This window comes from Elephantulus edwardii, unplaced genomic scaffold, assembly GCF_000299155.1.
Source record: "Elephantulus edwardii isolate Elephantulus edwardi_28Jun2011 unplaced genomic scaffold, EleEdw1.0 scaffold00143, whole genome shotgun sequence".
NCBI lineage: Eukaryota > Metazoa > Chordata > Mammalia > Macroscelidea > Macroscelididae > Elephantulus > Elephantulus edwardii.
Window position 1 is genome coordinate 6,444,084 of NW_006399893.1, and position 16,208 is coordinate 6,460,291.

At 41.0% G+C, this 16,208-nt stretch overlaps 1 protein-coding gene and 1 pseudogene across 1 annotated transcript in view; one reads left to right on the forward strand and one right to left on the reverse strand.

The window, feature by feature from the left end:
* NCKAP5 (NCK-associated protein 5) overlaps window positions 1–16,208 on the reverse strand; it is a 914,632-nt gene that overhangs the window by 449,450 nt on the left and 448,974 nt on the right.
* LOC102847097 lies at window positions 8,526–8,771 on the forward strand (annotated as a pseudogene).

A 16,208-nucleotide genomic window follows, 5' to 3' on the forward strand; every position in this document is an offset into this window, starting at 1 on the left:
AGTACCAGACTCAGCTCAGTGCAGCTCTCCCACCTGTTTCCTAAATGCAAGAGAGCTGATGCCTCCCTCCAGTTCAGGCATGGGTATTGCTGGTTGAATTTTTGTGCTGACATCTTTTCCCCTTAGGGAGCTGTGGTGGCCTGGTGGTAAGAAGCTGCACTGCAATACCAAAGGCACATGGTTCAAGGCCACCAGCTGCACAGTAGGAGAAAATGGGCAGTCTCCTCCCATGCTATTAACTGCCTCTGAAAACCTGCCAAAGCTGTGGGTTGGTTTTGACTCTGTGGTACCCAACAATAACAATGACATGTCAAGCTGCTGGGGTACAATTTATCTCTAAACATTAACATGAATTAATGTCTTCTAGGTTTTTCTGTTTTTTGCCTTTTTGTTGCTATTGTTGTTGGGGTGTTTTTTGTTTGTTTGGTTTTTTTTTTACCCAACCTGGAGTAAAATCCTTTCTTTCCCTAAAGACCATTTAAATAACTGTAATAATTAAAATAGGCAGACCTTATTATAGTTACTGGTATGCCATTAAGTTGATGTCATACAGGAAAATTCTTTTCCTTAAAAAAGAAAAAACAAAACACAAAATCCAACAAAAGGCCCAGTATGTTCAAGGAAACAGCTACAGATCCATGTATTTTACTTTATTAAAAAATAGATTCCATTTTATATGCACTTGTTGTTGTTGTTGATTGCCTTCAAGTCAAGCACAACTCATAGCGACCCTATGAACAAAAGGCCTGAAGCCCTTCTACAACTACTGACATTTGTCAAAGTTCATAGAGTTCATAGAGTTCCAAAGACATGTTATTCAGGAAGTGGATGCCACTCCTATTTCCAAAACCGTCATAGTTTATTATTGTTGTTATGTGCCATTGAGTCACCTGCAACGTTATGTACAGCAGCTCTGAGCCCTTCCCTGTCCTGAGCCAGCCTAACTCTGACACACCAACCCCCATCACCCCAGTTACTGTATCAGTCCGTCACATCTGGAGTCTTCCTGTCCTGCACTGTCCACCCACCCTTCTGAGCATGATATCCTTCTCCAAGGACTGATCTCTCCTGGCCATGTGCCCAAGGTGAGGTGGACTATGGGAAGCCAAACTTTATACCAAATATTATATGAAAACCCTTGTTCAGGAATTGAAGGAATTACAGATTTATAAATTAGAATTTCTCTTGTGGCAGATCCTAGAAAATGAGCTGTTTGTTCCCTGCAAGACAGGAGACAGCAAAGGGCCCCCTACAGAGAGAGTGTTACTTCCTGAGCTAGATTTCACCCTGAGGTATCAAGGTTAATAGTTAAGGGTAAACCAAATTCTTGCATTTGTGAACCCCTCCCTCCTGAGTCAAGTAGAAGGTTTTCAATAGAAAGAGCTTGGCTTCATTTGCATTGAATTCTCTTTGTGATTTACTTCCTGATAATTTTCAATAAAGATACAGAGAAGCTTGGCTTGGGGTCTTCAGTCAAGAACTGCAGGCCCATTTTATGCTCTCTGCTCTATCACATTCCTGGCTGTTTGTCTCTTTATTAATAATTATAAAATTATTCCATTCTTTGGGACCCTCGGTCTGCAACAGTGGACCTTCAAAATCAGAGCCTCCAAGGAAAGACCTGGTTTCACCCTCTCCAAGACAGACCAGTCTGTTTTCTTGGCAGTCCATGGTATGTTCAAGACTCTTCTCCAGAATCACAACATGTATCTAGTCTTCTTCTGTCATCCTTAGTCACTGTGCAGCTCTCTGAAGCATAACACATAATTGAGAAGACCGTGGCCTGGATTAGGCACACCTTTGTTACCTAGACTGATAATGATTGCTCTTCAGCATTCTAGAGAGGTCCATGACAGCAGATATGCACTTAGCATTTAAATGATAGATGCTAGTATTTCCTCTGGTAGCAATTAAAGGTATAGACTTTGCTTAATAAAGAAACTAATTTGAAGTTAAGGAATTGGAAAATTAATTCATGATGTAGGAGATAAAGAACAATTCAAAACCATGCAGAGTGTGATCTGCAAATCATAGCATCCAGGCCCGCTGAGTGCCCAGGAGCCACCTTGTTCCTAGATCCTCTTGGAAAGTGCAGACACTCCCTGCTATTAGGTCTGCATCCAATGTAGGAAGATTCCTCTGGAAGGAACTGCTCAGTGATGTCCTCAATGCTAGCAAGTCCTGATTGCAGAGTTCCCAGGAACTACTCGTAACCTGATGGGGGCACTTCCATGACCACTCTTAATACTCTATCAGCTCCATGGGAGAAAACCAGGAGATCTTCTTCCTGTGTGATTTACAAACTCCAAAACTCAATGGAACATCAAATGAGACAGTTCTGACGCAATGGCTAAATGTGAAAGAGAAATGCTTTCATGGATAAAAGCCTAATAGTATCAAGAGCTTAAAAGACACTAAGAGACCATGACGTGGACCCTGAAAACTTAGACTTACTTAATAATGCATGTCAGAAAATAGGGCTCCAGGATATATTAGGAGTGGGTCTTCTAACATGTCAATTAAACATGAGCTTTCCTGCATCCCTTCCTTCCTCCTTAAATCTAGTCCTCCATTTCCCCAATGATATTCCAGCAACTGATGAGGATGTTAGACTGAAATGTTCTTTTCTGATCCCAGGGCTGAGGTACTCTGTCTAGCACAACTTCAGATCCAACAGAAACAGGATACAGTAAAAAATCAAACAAAAATTTGCTGCCCACATGGAAACTGACACTCTTTTCACTTAAGGATGATCTCAGCCATGTTTGTACTTTTAAGAAATACTTGAGCACAAATATTTGCAACTTTAGCAGACAATTAATTAATGCAAATGACTCAATAGTCTGTTGCATTCTTTTTTTAATTATTATTAAATTTTATTAGTTTTAATGAACATTTACAGAGATTTTGGGTTTTCATTCATTCATTGTTGCACTGTTTTCTCTACCATCCTCCCCAGTGCATTCTTCTCCCACCCCACCCCCCGAATGTCTATTTTAATTGGCCAATTGCCACAGTGTATGTCAAAGCCAGTTCTGATTAATCTCCTTTATCAGTGTGTCCTTTGCCATTCCCTATCACTCCTCCCTGAGAGAGACTTCACCCTGATTCATAAGGAAAAGGGGATGGCATATTCTCTTAGCTACTTCCTGCTGAAAAGGGACACTGTAGGTTTCAGGGTGAGGATCTTCTCTCACTACTCTAAAGGGCCCCTTTGGCAGTAGGAAACACATAGACTATTATGGAGATTGATTTTGGAATTTAGATGCACTGTTATCAATTGCGCTTAGCCGTATATGTTCATATCCTTGAAGATGTATCATGGAAGTGTTGCAGCCTAGAAGACACAAATGTTGCATTCTTAGTTAAGTGAGCAGCTATAACGCTAACCAATAGACTAAAAGGGCATATCACATTCTCTTTTCTTCCTCTTTACCAGGAAGTCTGTCCAGAGGGGCTATTGTGAGATGCAAATTGCTCTAACTGGTATTTCAACATATTTGACCCCCCATTCTCCACTGTGAGAAAGTGTGTTGTTTTGAGCAAGGGTACTAGACGACCTGATGGCACCTAACAACAACAGCAAACAGCCACTGAGACGGAACTTCATATTAATGAAAGGATAAAGGAGCTGGGGTTAAAACAGAAGTTAGTCAAGCACCTCTTCTTGACTTTGAACCTCCTTCCCTGTGCAATCCTGGAATTAGGTAGCTTCCCTAAGAAAATGGGCACTTAGCCTACAAGGTCAGCGGCCCTGGCAATCCAAGCATGCATCTCATATTTGTATTTTTAATAAAAGAGATAACTTCAAAAGTTTCTAGCTCATGTGTGGGGCAATCCAAGCATACATCTCATATTTACATCTTTAATAAAAGCGCTAACTTCAAAAATCCCTAGCTCACATTTGGTGACTGTCTATGTGTTGCTGTGTTGTTTTTATATGCTGTCGAGTCAATCGTGACTAATAGTGATCTTGTGAAAAGCAGATTGGAACATGGCCCTAACATGTGCCATCTTCACCGTTTCTAAAATACTCAAGTCTATTATCCTAATCACCTTGTTAATCCATCTTGTTAAGGGTCATCTTCTCCTAAGCTCACTCTGCACCTTTCCAAGCATGATGTCCTTCTCCAAGGACTTGCCCCTTCTAACAACCTGCCCAAAATATGTGAGAAGAAGCTCCATCATTCTTGGGTCCAAGGAGTAGCCTGGTTGAACTTTCTCCAAGACGTACTTGTTTTGTTCTTCTGGCTGTCTCACACACTTTGAGTGTGTTTAGGTTTGTTTGATTTATTTTTGTTTTTCTCTGGATGAATTGACACAATGACTGCAGCAATGGGTTCCAGTGTGTCAGAGCTGACAAAAACGGCACAGGATAGGGTTCTGATCTGTCACAGGGTTGGTAGGAGTCGTATTCAACTAGATGACACCTAACAACAACAACAGCAACTATAAGTTAAAACAATTTAAGAGAAATCATCTATTGATGAAGAAAAAAATGTCCTGACCACAAAATATTCAGCAATCCACACAAATGCCAACCCCCCAAATCTACCCTTGATGTCATTCTTCTCTAAGAGAGAAATCCTTTCTTTGTTCTCTCTTGAGTTTCTTTCTGCCCTCATCCCCATCTCTGCACCATATTAAGGATCTCTAAATTTCTCGAGTCAGGTACTCTGCCATGAGTTTCATTTTGTCTCCAGCAATTAGGCATATATGCTGTTACAGAGTGTGCATTCTATATATTCTTCCTGAGTGAATAAAAGAATGTATTCAATTCCTGCTGTCACGCATTTGCCATTGCCCTGCATATTCACGATCCTGCAGACTGTTACCAAATCAGAGAGAAGTAATGATGAGTAGGAGGTGTGAGCAAGACTTGAGGGCTAAGTCCTAGTCTATGGACATCCTGGTCCCTGGTCGTCAGTAAAGCTATCAAATATCCCCCTGACTATGTCTCTGCTCTTCTTGTCGCCACCACCCATCTGCCAGTGTGTCACACTGGGCATGTTGTCACTGGCATTTCAAATAAAAGCTGCATCACCCATGGTAGACAGTTTAGGTTTTGTTTTTTTAAAAAAAATTTTCCAATGAATATCCATATTGTTTTGTTTTGTTTTATTGTGATTTGAGAGAAAGCTCACGTAGCACATAGCTTACTTAGCATGGGCTTTTTCTAGTCACTGATTCACACACATTTTCTTTGATAACATACTTATAACATACACAATGCCTGACCATCCATTCATTCCATACTTACCGTCTTTCCCTTCCCCATCTTAGGTGTTTGTTGTCTATTAATCAATTTTCGACTCCCTGCTTTCTCCTTCTTAGAAATTACATGAAAATGATTCTCTCTGGACGTCAATCTTTCTCTAGTTTTTAATCCCAGTGGCCTTACGTTATTTTACACAGGGGTCTTACACAGTATTTGTCCTTTTGTGACAGATTTATTGCACTCGACATAATGTCCTCCGGACTCATTGGTCTTGTGTAGTGTTTCACACAGCCTTTCCTGCTTTTCAGTGTCGTGTATCACTCCATTGTATCACTGTGCCATCATTTCTCCAGCCATTTGTTCACTGATGGACACCTGAGTATCCCTTTGCTACAGTGAGCAATGCAATAAAGTCTTGCATGCTTCTGTTTGCATCACAACCCCCCCTTTTTTTGTTTTAACATAACCTCTGTGAGCACTAGAGTATATTTCACCCTTGTCTTTTCTTTTTTGTTAATTTTACATTGATTTGCATAGAAAGTTTGTATACACTGTGTTTTACACTATCCTTCATTTACAATGCATTTCATGCAATCATTCTCATTCATTATGTTTTATAAAATAAATCACCATTAAACCTTTCCATCATTACCCTGTCCTTCCAGATCCTTGCTGAATCTTTCCCATTTCCTTTATCCACCCACCAAATTGTGCCAAATTGTCCCGCCTGCGCATTCTCACCCCTCTCTTCCCACTTCTCCTCCCCCTGGATCTCTGTACACATTTTACTAGTTATCTTTCTGTATTTACAATAATAGTCATAGTCAGCATTTGTCCTTATGAGACCGAGAAAGTTCACTGAGCATAATGCCCTCCAAACTTTCCTAGGTTATGCAGTCAGTAACTGTTCCTTCTTTAGGGTATACTCCTAGCAGTGATCAGATTTCACCAGATCTTCTAGACTAAGGCAGACCAGGAAGAACTGAAGATGGACTTGTGAAGATTAGTCAGTGGAAACTCTAAGGAAGATCACAGCAGCACACTGCCTGTATGATGTCTGGAAGATGGGCCCTGTAGGTTAGAGACATTCAAACATTCATGCCCGTGACAATGGATGCCATCACACCAGAATCATATAGACAACTCAGGGCTGGGTGACATTCATTCTGCAGAACACAGGCTCACCGTGATTGGACCAGACTCCAGATAACTAACATCAAGTTCTTGTCACACTACATGTCATGCATTTAATATAAAACTAGTTAAGTCAGCTGGCTAAAATGCTGCCTTGAGAAGACCAGTTCTGTGTTCATTTCTGAGCCAGGACCCTGCATCACCAGGAAGGATCCCGGCTAACTGAATCCCATGAACACAGCCCAGTGCTCTAGTGTCTGGGGGAGAGCCGCCTGTGGGATTAGCTAATTAAATAAGAATTCTGCATTGTCTGCAATATCATCTGCTTTTATGCTTCTTTTCCATCCTACTTCTCTTCTGCCTCATTTTAATTGCACTGCGAAGCTTCTCTCAAGTTGGGGGGGGTAGAAAGGAAAGCTGACTAATTTTCAATTTGAAGAGGAAACTGTTCATTTGGAAACTTTGCAGGCTTAGAACTAAGTTCCACCCAAGTGCACCTACTTGACTCCTGAGGAGAGGAGTCTCCTCACTAAGGAGCTGGCTCATCTAAGCAAGAAATCGGAACAAGCTCCAGGATGCCCAGGACTGCATGGATCTTCACGGTTCCCTGCTTCTCCCCTCTGTAATCATTAAGGACAATAAATCCACAGTGAAAATAACTGAAAAATGCACTGAAACTGAGAGTCACTCCGGATAAACGTTGAGGGGCTGGGATTTCTTATTTCTCTCCGTGATGATATATACTTTTAATTCAGTACAAATTTTGAAAGGATAATACTGTTGCCCAGAGATCATGGTGCTTAAATTCACTCCTGAGGATGCACCACCATTCATAAACAGATCGAAAGGTGCTAGTGCACTTTGAATTACTGCATCATACGCACTCCAGGGCCATTTGTGTGTGAGCAGAAAGCAGCATAAATTTTCTCCCAGGCAGGCTGGTGTGGCGCCTGCTCCAGAGCTCCGTGCACAGTGAGAGGCAGCTGTGGAGAGGGCAGTGGGGCGATTACACACATTCAGAGGAGAAGCCTCGTTTTCAACGTGGAGTTGAAGGGAGTTCCCCTGAATGTTAACAAGCAAATCTCAAGTGTTTTTGTTCAACAGTGGCAGAATACAAAACTGCATTTATGGATGCACGTGTTTGTAAAGTTCATATTCATTCAAACAGAGAGAGATAAAGCAGAGTCCCAGGAGTGCACGTGAACGCCAGCAAGGGAACCTTCACCCTGCCAGCTTTCACTGCACTGCTGAATATATCCAAGGCAGGGGTTGGCATGACAGCTCAATAATCGACAAAAGCTCTATCACTCTCTCAGTCACTGCCAACAAGATGGAATTGACTCACAGCTGACCCTCCAGTGGGTTTTTGGAGGAAGTAAATTGCATGAGCAGGGATGGCCCATTGTTCTCCTGCAGGTTTTTGGAGGAGGTAAACTGCAAGAGCACAGATAGCTCATTATTCTCCTGCAGAGCCTCAGGTAGGTCTGAACTTCAGGACAGGTGCTATTTTTGGTATAGCAACACAGCTCCCTATGGATTATGTCATTAGAACTTTGGTTTGTTCCTTAGGTTTAAATTAATGAATTAAGAGTTAAAATAACCTCCCAGATCAGTCTCATGAACTCTCCTCTTTAACTTATAAGCACACTCTTGTAATATGACCTAAAGAATTCTTCAAAATGATAGTGCACAGTGACATCTATTAAATTGTATCTTCCAAATATGTGTCACATTTCTAAACTATGAGTTATAAGTTACAATGATGGCCCTGACAAAACCCATAAAAACAAAACAAAACAAAAAAACAAACAAAAAACCACCAACCCCCACCCAAAAAAACCATCAAAAAAACCCAACACCATGGCCCCAGGAATTGATGAATTGACAGGTATCAAATGACATATGCAGCCCTGGATGTGTTCACCAGGCTGTCAAATTTTGGAGGATAACTGTCAGGTTGACTGATTGGAAAAGATCCATATTTATCCCCATTCCCAAGAAAGGTGATGCAACAGACTAAGGAAATTCTCCAACAATATCATTAATATCACATGCAAGCAAAATACAGCTGAAGAACGTTCAATAACGGCCTAGAATAGGACCTAGACAGAGAACTTCTCAGTGGAAATTTTTCCTAACAAGCAGCAGTTACTGGAGTTCTGTTGACTTCTTCATGATGTTTCTCTTTGCTAAAAATGCACTAAGTTGTCTTCAAGTTCAAAGCGTTAAGCAAATAATGGTCAGACAAAGCCACTAAAAATGTGTACCTGATTTCCATGACGAATATGGTAATGCTATCTTAGCTAATGGAGCTACTTTCTGTGATACCACATGAATTCATACACCAATACAAATTGGGATAGAATGGAACTCGTCCCCTGTTGGTAGAATCACCCCAAAGGAATGGAGAGATCAGTAATCAAATCAGCTGGTAGTAAAACATTGAATTGTTTCAAAACCAATTTATAATTGATGTCAAGTAAAAGCACTATGTACTCATCTAAATACGACATTATTGAAGAAGTAATGTACATTTGAAACCCTTAACAATAAATTGGAGAAAGACTCATCAATAGCCTTCAATATGCAGATGATACCACCTTGTTTACCGAAAGTGAGGTGTATTTGAAATGCTTGCACAGAAGATCTAATACTGCAACCATTAATGTGGATTGCATCTCAACATCTAGAAAACAAATATTCTCACCACTGCACTAATAGGTGACATCATAACAGGTAGACAAAAGACTGAAACTGCCAACAACTACATTTTCCTGAATACACTGGTTAGTTACCAGCAGTCAGGCGATCAGGAGAGGCATTGCTCTGGGAAAGTCTGCAGTCAGGGACCTCTCCAAATTATTGAAGAGAAATAAATGTCAGTTTGAACATTAAGGTGTACTTGATTAAGACTGTCGTGTTTTCAATCACTAGCTATGCATCTTAGAGCTGGACAATGAATAAGGATGATAGAAGGAGAATTGATGCCTTTGAACTGTAGTGTTGAAGAGTAACGAACATCCCATAGACTGCGAGGTATGTGTTAGAGAAGGTTCAGCCAGAGTACTTCTTGTAGGTAAGGATAGCAAAGCTTCATCTCACATATTGCAAGAAAAGGTTATCCTTTGGAAAGGTAGGTGGACAGTAAAGGAGAGGAAAACCTTCAAGAAAGTGGACTGATACAGTGACTGCAGCAATGGGTTTGAGTGTGTCAGATTGTGATGTTTGCACAGGACAGAACAGGGTTCAGATCTGTTTTCATAGGGGGTGATGTGAGTCATATTAAACTCAAGGGCACCTAACAAAAACAACAACATGATGTAAATGATACATAACAACAAGGAGAAGATGCTGATGAAGCAAAATTAGAGACAGTTATGGAATGACATAGTCATTCCCTAAAATATTATCAAGTAATCACTTGTAGGAGGTAGGAACTCTCGTAGTTCAAAAGGTGATTGCCTATCTGTCTCCTGTGGACCCTCTGGTTGTTGTTGTTGTGTTATGTGCCATCAAGTCGTTTCCGACTCATAGCGACCCTATGCACAACAGCTCTAAACCCTGCTCTATCCTGTGCCAACCGCACCGCCTCTGACACACCCATCCCGATTACCCCAGTCACCGAATCAATCCATCTCATAGAGGGTCTTCCCCTCCTGCGTTGTCCCTCCACCCTCCCAAGCATGATGTCCCTCTCCAAGGACCCGTCCCTCCTGGCAACATGTCCAAAGTATGTCAGACGAAGCCCCAGAATCCTTGCCTCCAAGGAGCAGCTTGGTTTAATCCTCTCCAAGATGGATCTGTTTGTTTTCCTGGCAGTCCATGGTACATTCAGTACCCTTCTCCAGCACCACAGCTCAAAAGCATCCACTCTCCTTCTGTCCTCCCTAGTCATTGTCCAACTCTCTGATGCATAACAAGCGATTGCAAATACCATGACCTGTATCAGGCGCACCTTAGTCTCCAGAGAGACACTGTTGCTCCTGAGTACGTTTGAGAGGTCCCTAACGGCAGACTTTCCCTCTGGTAGAAGTCTAACTATTAAAGAATCTTTAGAAATTTAAGCCTTTGAGTTAGCCCCACAACTCACTTTGAACTATACAACCAGAGCTCTGTAAATATTTCCATATTCTTGTTGTTGTTAGGTGCTATGATCCATGGCAACCTCATGCACAACAGATCTGAACCCTGTCCTATCCTGTGCCATCCTCACAATTCCTGACACACTAGAGACCACTGAGGCAGTCACTGTGTCAATCCAGCTGGTTGAGGATCTTCCTCTCCTTTGCAGACCATCCACTTTTCCCAGCATCGTGACCCTCTCCAAGGAATATCTCCTCCTACCAACATGCTCAAAGTATGTGAGACAAAGCTTTATAATCTTTGCCTCTAAAGAGCACTCTGGCTGCACCCTCTCCAATACATACTTATTTGTTCTTTTGACAGTCCATGGGATATTCAGTACTCTTCTCCAACACCACAGCTCAAAGGCATCAATTCTTCTTCTGTCATTCGTATTTATTGTCCAGTTCTCAAACGCATAACAAGTGTTTGGAAAAACCATGGCCTGAATCAGATGTTAGACTTTAAATTGACATTTTTACTCCCCCCAAATTTGAAGAGCTCCTGATCTGTAAACATTCCCATTCTCTTGATTTCCTGACTGCTGGTACCAAGGGTATTGATTGTGGATTCAAGTAAGATGAAATTGTTGACAGTTTCGATCTTCTCCTCATCTAGCATGATGTTGCCTATTGGTTCAGTGGTAGGAATCTTTGTTTTCCTGACAACGAGAGGCAATTCATACTAAAGGCTTTATTCTATTCTTCGATCTTCTGTAAAAAGTGCTTCAATTCCTCCTCACTTTCAACAAGTAAGGTCATGTCATCTGAATAATGTAGGCTATTGATAAGTTTTCCTTCTATCCAGATGCCACATTCTTCGTCATAGAGTTCAACTTCTCGTTTAATTTGCTTAGCATACAAACTCAACAGATATGGAGAGAAAATACAATCCTGACACATTCCCTTCCTAATTTTTAACAATGCAGTGCTCCCTGCTCTGTCCGCAAAACAGCCTCCTGGTCTAGGTAAAGGTTTCCCATGAACACAATTAAGTGCTCTAGGACTCCTATTCTTCTCAATGTTAGCCATAACTTGTTATAATTCACACAGTCAAATGCTTTTGCATGATCAATAAAGCATAAAAAAAGACATTCTTCTGGTATTCTTCACTTTCAGCCAGGATCCATCTGGATCTCAGCAATGATATCCCTGGTGACACAGCCTCTTCTAAATCCTGCTTGAACTTCTGGCAGTTCTCTATGTTCTTTCTGGATATCTTTGAATGATCTTCAGCAGTATTTTGCTTTCATGTGATATTAATGATATAGTTCAATAGTTTCCATACTCTATTGGATCACCTTTATTGGGAATGGGTATAAATATGCACCTCTTCCAACCTGTTGGCCAGAAGTTATCATTCACATTTCCTGGCATAGACTGGTGAGCAAGGTCCATAGGAGTACATTCCTTACATGGAAAATGTCTATGTCATGTTAGTCCTATTTAGACCAGAAAATAAGTTCTAAAATATGGAGCAATTGCAGAGCATTGTGTGAGATGCTGCTTGTTTGTATTAGAACTTTACTTTTTCAGTAGTCAAGGCCACATGCACTATAGACCTTCTGGTGGTGATGTGAGAGAGACAGGAAATAGCCCTCTGAACAGTCAACCACTTCTACTCTTCACAGATCGCCTCTGCTGTGACTGTTCCACAGGGCAACTGCCGAAGCATTCTCTCGACAGGATTCAGACAGCGACGGTTTGTAAACTACCCATTTTATTAGTTAAGACAGTCTGGGTTATGCTGGAGTAACAAATAACTCAACATTTCAGAGACTTTGGAAGCTGATTTGTGCTTAGGTAACAAAGCCTCTCAGCATGTTAGTCACAGGTCCTGATTTATTAGGGAAGTCCAGTTTACATCCACTGTCCCTGTGTAAGTATTAATAGCACCTTTCAAAGTCCAAAACATGTTCTTGGTTTGTACAATAAATATGACGACCTTTTTGTCTGTGGAGTAACCTAAGCACGCAAGCTACCCAGGCCACCAATTAGCTGGGAAAAGGGAAACAAATACATTACAGGGGATTTTCACTGCCTCGTTCTGGAACTGGCTTTTCAATTTACAGGTCATTTATCAGAACATGTCACAGTGCCTGCCCCTCCACCTCAACTGCTGGCAGAGATGGTTCATTTAGTCTTTGGAGTTTCCAGCAAAGAGACATGAACCACATACTGGTGCCAACATCGTGTCTTCCCTCTCTGCACTTCTCAGTGATTGCTCCACCGGCCTCACTGAGCAAGCAGAGACACGTGTAGTGGCTGAGTGTGAATGTCCAGCACACTCAAGGTGATGGGAAGCACCTAGGAGAACACACTTCACTCCCGAAACTGAAAACTGAAAGGATGAAAGTTTGGGTCTATGAAGAGACACTTGAGAAGGAAGGCTGGAGGACTGACTTCTGAAAATCATGTTAGTCACAGTTCTACCCTCACATGCTCTGATGTCTATGACAAGTCAGAATCAACTCTACTGTAGTGGGTTTGGTGGAGTCCATATGAGGCATAAATAGCTAACACACTTAGCTGCTGACCAAAAGGCTGAAGTTTCAAGTCTGCCCAAAGCACCTCAGAAGACAAGATCTCCAGAAGTTTACTTTACAAAGCTAGTCATTGAAAACCCTGTGGGCCATAGATGTACTGACACACTTAGGGTCATCATGAGATGGAACTCACTTGACTACGACTGGTTTTCACTTCTGGTTTTGTGTGTGTGTTGTTGTGTTTTTTAATAATTAAATATTTTATACTGGTTTACTTACAAAGTTTGTATACATTGTTTTCAATATTGGTCTTTCTCCACTGGGTGGTCCATACCACATTCTGCTGGGCAACTGAGCTATCATCACTGATATTTACCATTTCCCTGGTAAATACAGCCACCCTCCCTTCACACAAACTCTGAACTGAATGCCATCCTAAATAGTTCACTTGAGTCTTCAGAATTATCCAGACATGTATTCTGTCTAATGAGACAATCTTCAAACATCATGAACGTTTGCGTTGAAGAACTCTTAATGTCAGCATGACAGTTGAAAGCTGATACTCATGTTTTTGATGCAGCCTATCCCATGGTGAAAATTTATCCTATATACCTGGGCATGTTGTTAATAAGGGCCATCCTTGGAAAAATACCTCCTGCTGCGAAAAGTGAGGGAGAGAGTCAGCAAAAGAGAGGAAGACCTTCAACACGATGGTGTGACACAGTGACTGTCTGGGCTCAACCTTGTGGGAGATGGTGAGGAAAATATGGATACGGCAAGGTCCACATCTGTGGGTGAGGGGGTGCTATGAGGTCATAGTTGACTTAATGACAGCTAAAAACAACATATAGAAGAACCCTAGTGGTCAGTGTTTAAAGTGACTGACTGCTAATCAATAGGTATGAAGTTCCCATCCAATTAGCTGCTCTGCAGGAAAAGGAATGAGTTGTTCTGCTTTTGTAAAGATTTACTGTCTTTTTGGAGCCATTCTGCTCAGCTCTATAGGGATCACTGGAAGTCACCATCAACTAAAAGACAGTGAGTTTTTTAGTGATCTTACAGGAAATAACATTTAAACATAGAGAAGCAACTTGTACGCCCGTAAAACTTTATAACCTTCCAAAGTTTATGGGCAAGGAAAATGGAAGAGGCCATTCTGTGAAGATAGAGTGGGCTGGAGAAACACTTCTAGCATTTTATTATTCATCATCCAATCTCCATTGTTTAACATATATTCACTAAGTCCAGAGGAACCAAGATATGATCTTGAATCAATGCCGTCTGAATTTCAAGATCTACTTAGGAATAGGTTTGAGGCATTAGACACCAAAAATTGAAGACCAGATGAGTTGTGGGATGATATCATCCATGAAGAAATCAATAGGTCATTACAAGAACAGAGGAGAAAGAAAAAAATCGAAATGGATGTCAGAAGAGACTCTAAAAATTGCACTGGAGCATCAACAAGCCAAAGCAAAGGGAAAACAAGCCTAAGTAAAAATACTGAACAGAGTTTTCACTCAAAGGGCAGCTCGGGAGGACAAAGCAAAGTATTATAGTGGAATGTGCAGATAGCTGGAATTGAAGAATAAAAAGAAAAAACTTGCTCTGAATTCCCCAAGATGAGAGAACCAAAAAAAAACCAACAAATTTAAGCCTCATGTCCCAGAAATCATCAAAACAAGGTAGAGGGAATACACATAACCACTGTACCAGAAAGAACTGAATAACAGTGAAAATTTTCAGGAAGTACCATATGAACAGAAACCAGTGGTAATAAAGGAGTGAGTGAAAGATGCATTGAAGATATTGACAAAAATAAGGTCCCAGAAATTGGTGGGATACAAACTGACTTGTTTCAATTAACAGATGCAGTCTTGACTGTGCTCACCAGTCTATGCCGGGAAAGTTAGAGTACAGCTATCCAGCCAACTGATTAGAAGATGTCCATATTTGTTCCCATTCCCAAGAAAGATGATCCAACTGAATGTGGAAACTAGTGAACAATGTCATTAATATCACATGCAATTGAAATACTTCTGAAAATCATTCAAAAAACAGCTAGAACAGTACACAAATAAGATAACTTCCAAAAGTTTAAGCAGGATTTAGAACAAAGTGAAAAGTCAGAATCAGATGGATCAATTTTAATTACAATGGTGGAAAACCTAAAAACAACTCTTTCTGTAATCTGAGTATTTCTTTTATTCATTTACTCATTTATTACCTACTTCATTTAATCATCATTCATTCAACGCCTTTGTAGTGTGGCATAAGGAATTTTCTACACATATAGCTCACAGCTGTCATGTTCAGAGATCATGTATAGCTATCTCCACCACCTCCCATCTCCTATTTCTTTATAACCTGTACTTCCATGGCACTCTACTTTTCACCCAGCTCCATAAGCCATGTCCAAGACCACACAGATTTCAAATACTACATTCACGGTTGTGTGGTTTATCACAGTTGTTGTTCTTAGGTGTTGTTAAGTCCAGTTCGACTAATAGCGAGGTTAAGAAAAACAGATCTGTACACTATCCTGTCCTGTGCCATCCTTACACTTCCTGACATATCTGAGCCCTCCAATCCTGATGCCAAATGCCTCTTCATAGAGTCTAGCTTCTAAAAAAATTTGCTCAGCATAGAGACTGAATAGGTGTGGAGAGAGAATACAACCCTGCAGTACTCCCTCCTTAATTTTAAACCATGTAATGTCCCCTTGCTTTGTTTGCACAACAACTTCCTGGTCTACATATAGGTTTTGCATGAGCAAAATAAAGTACTCTGGGATTCAAATTCTTCTCAGCGTTAGCCATGAATTGTTATAATCCACATAGTCAAATAACTTTGTATACTCAATTTAGCATGAATAGACATTCTTCTGGCATTCTTGACATTCAGCCAGAATCCATCGGATATCAGTAATGATATCCCTCATGCCATGGCCTCTTCAAGATCCTGCAAGACCTTTTGGCAATTCTCTCTCAATGTACTGTTCTAGTCAATTTTATGACACTCAGCAATATTTTGGTGGTAACATGTGATATTAATTGTTGTTGTTATTGTTGTTGTTGTTGTTATGTGCCGTCGAGTTGCCTGCGACTCATAGTGACCCTATGAACAACAACCCTAAACTCCACTCTGTCCTGTGCCAATCACACCGTCTCCGACACTCCCATCCCAATTATCCCAGTCACTGAATCAATCCACCTCATAGAGGGCCTTCCTCTCCTGCGCTGTCCCTCC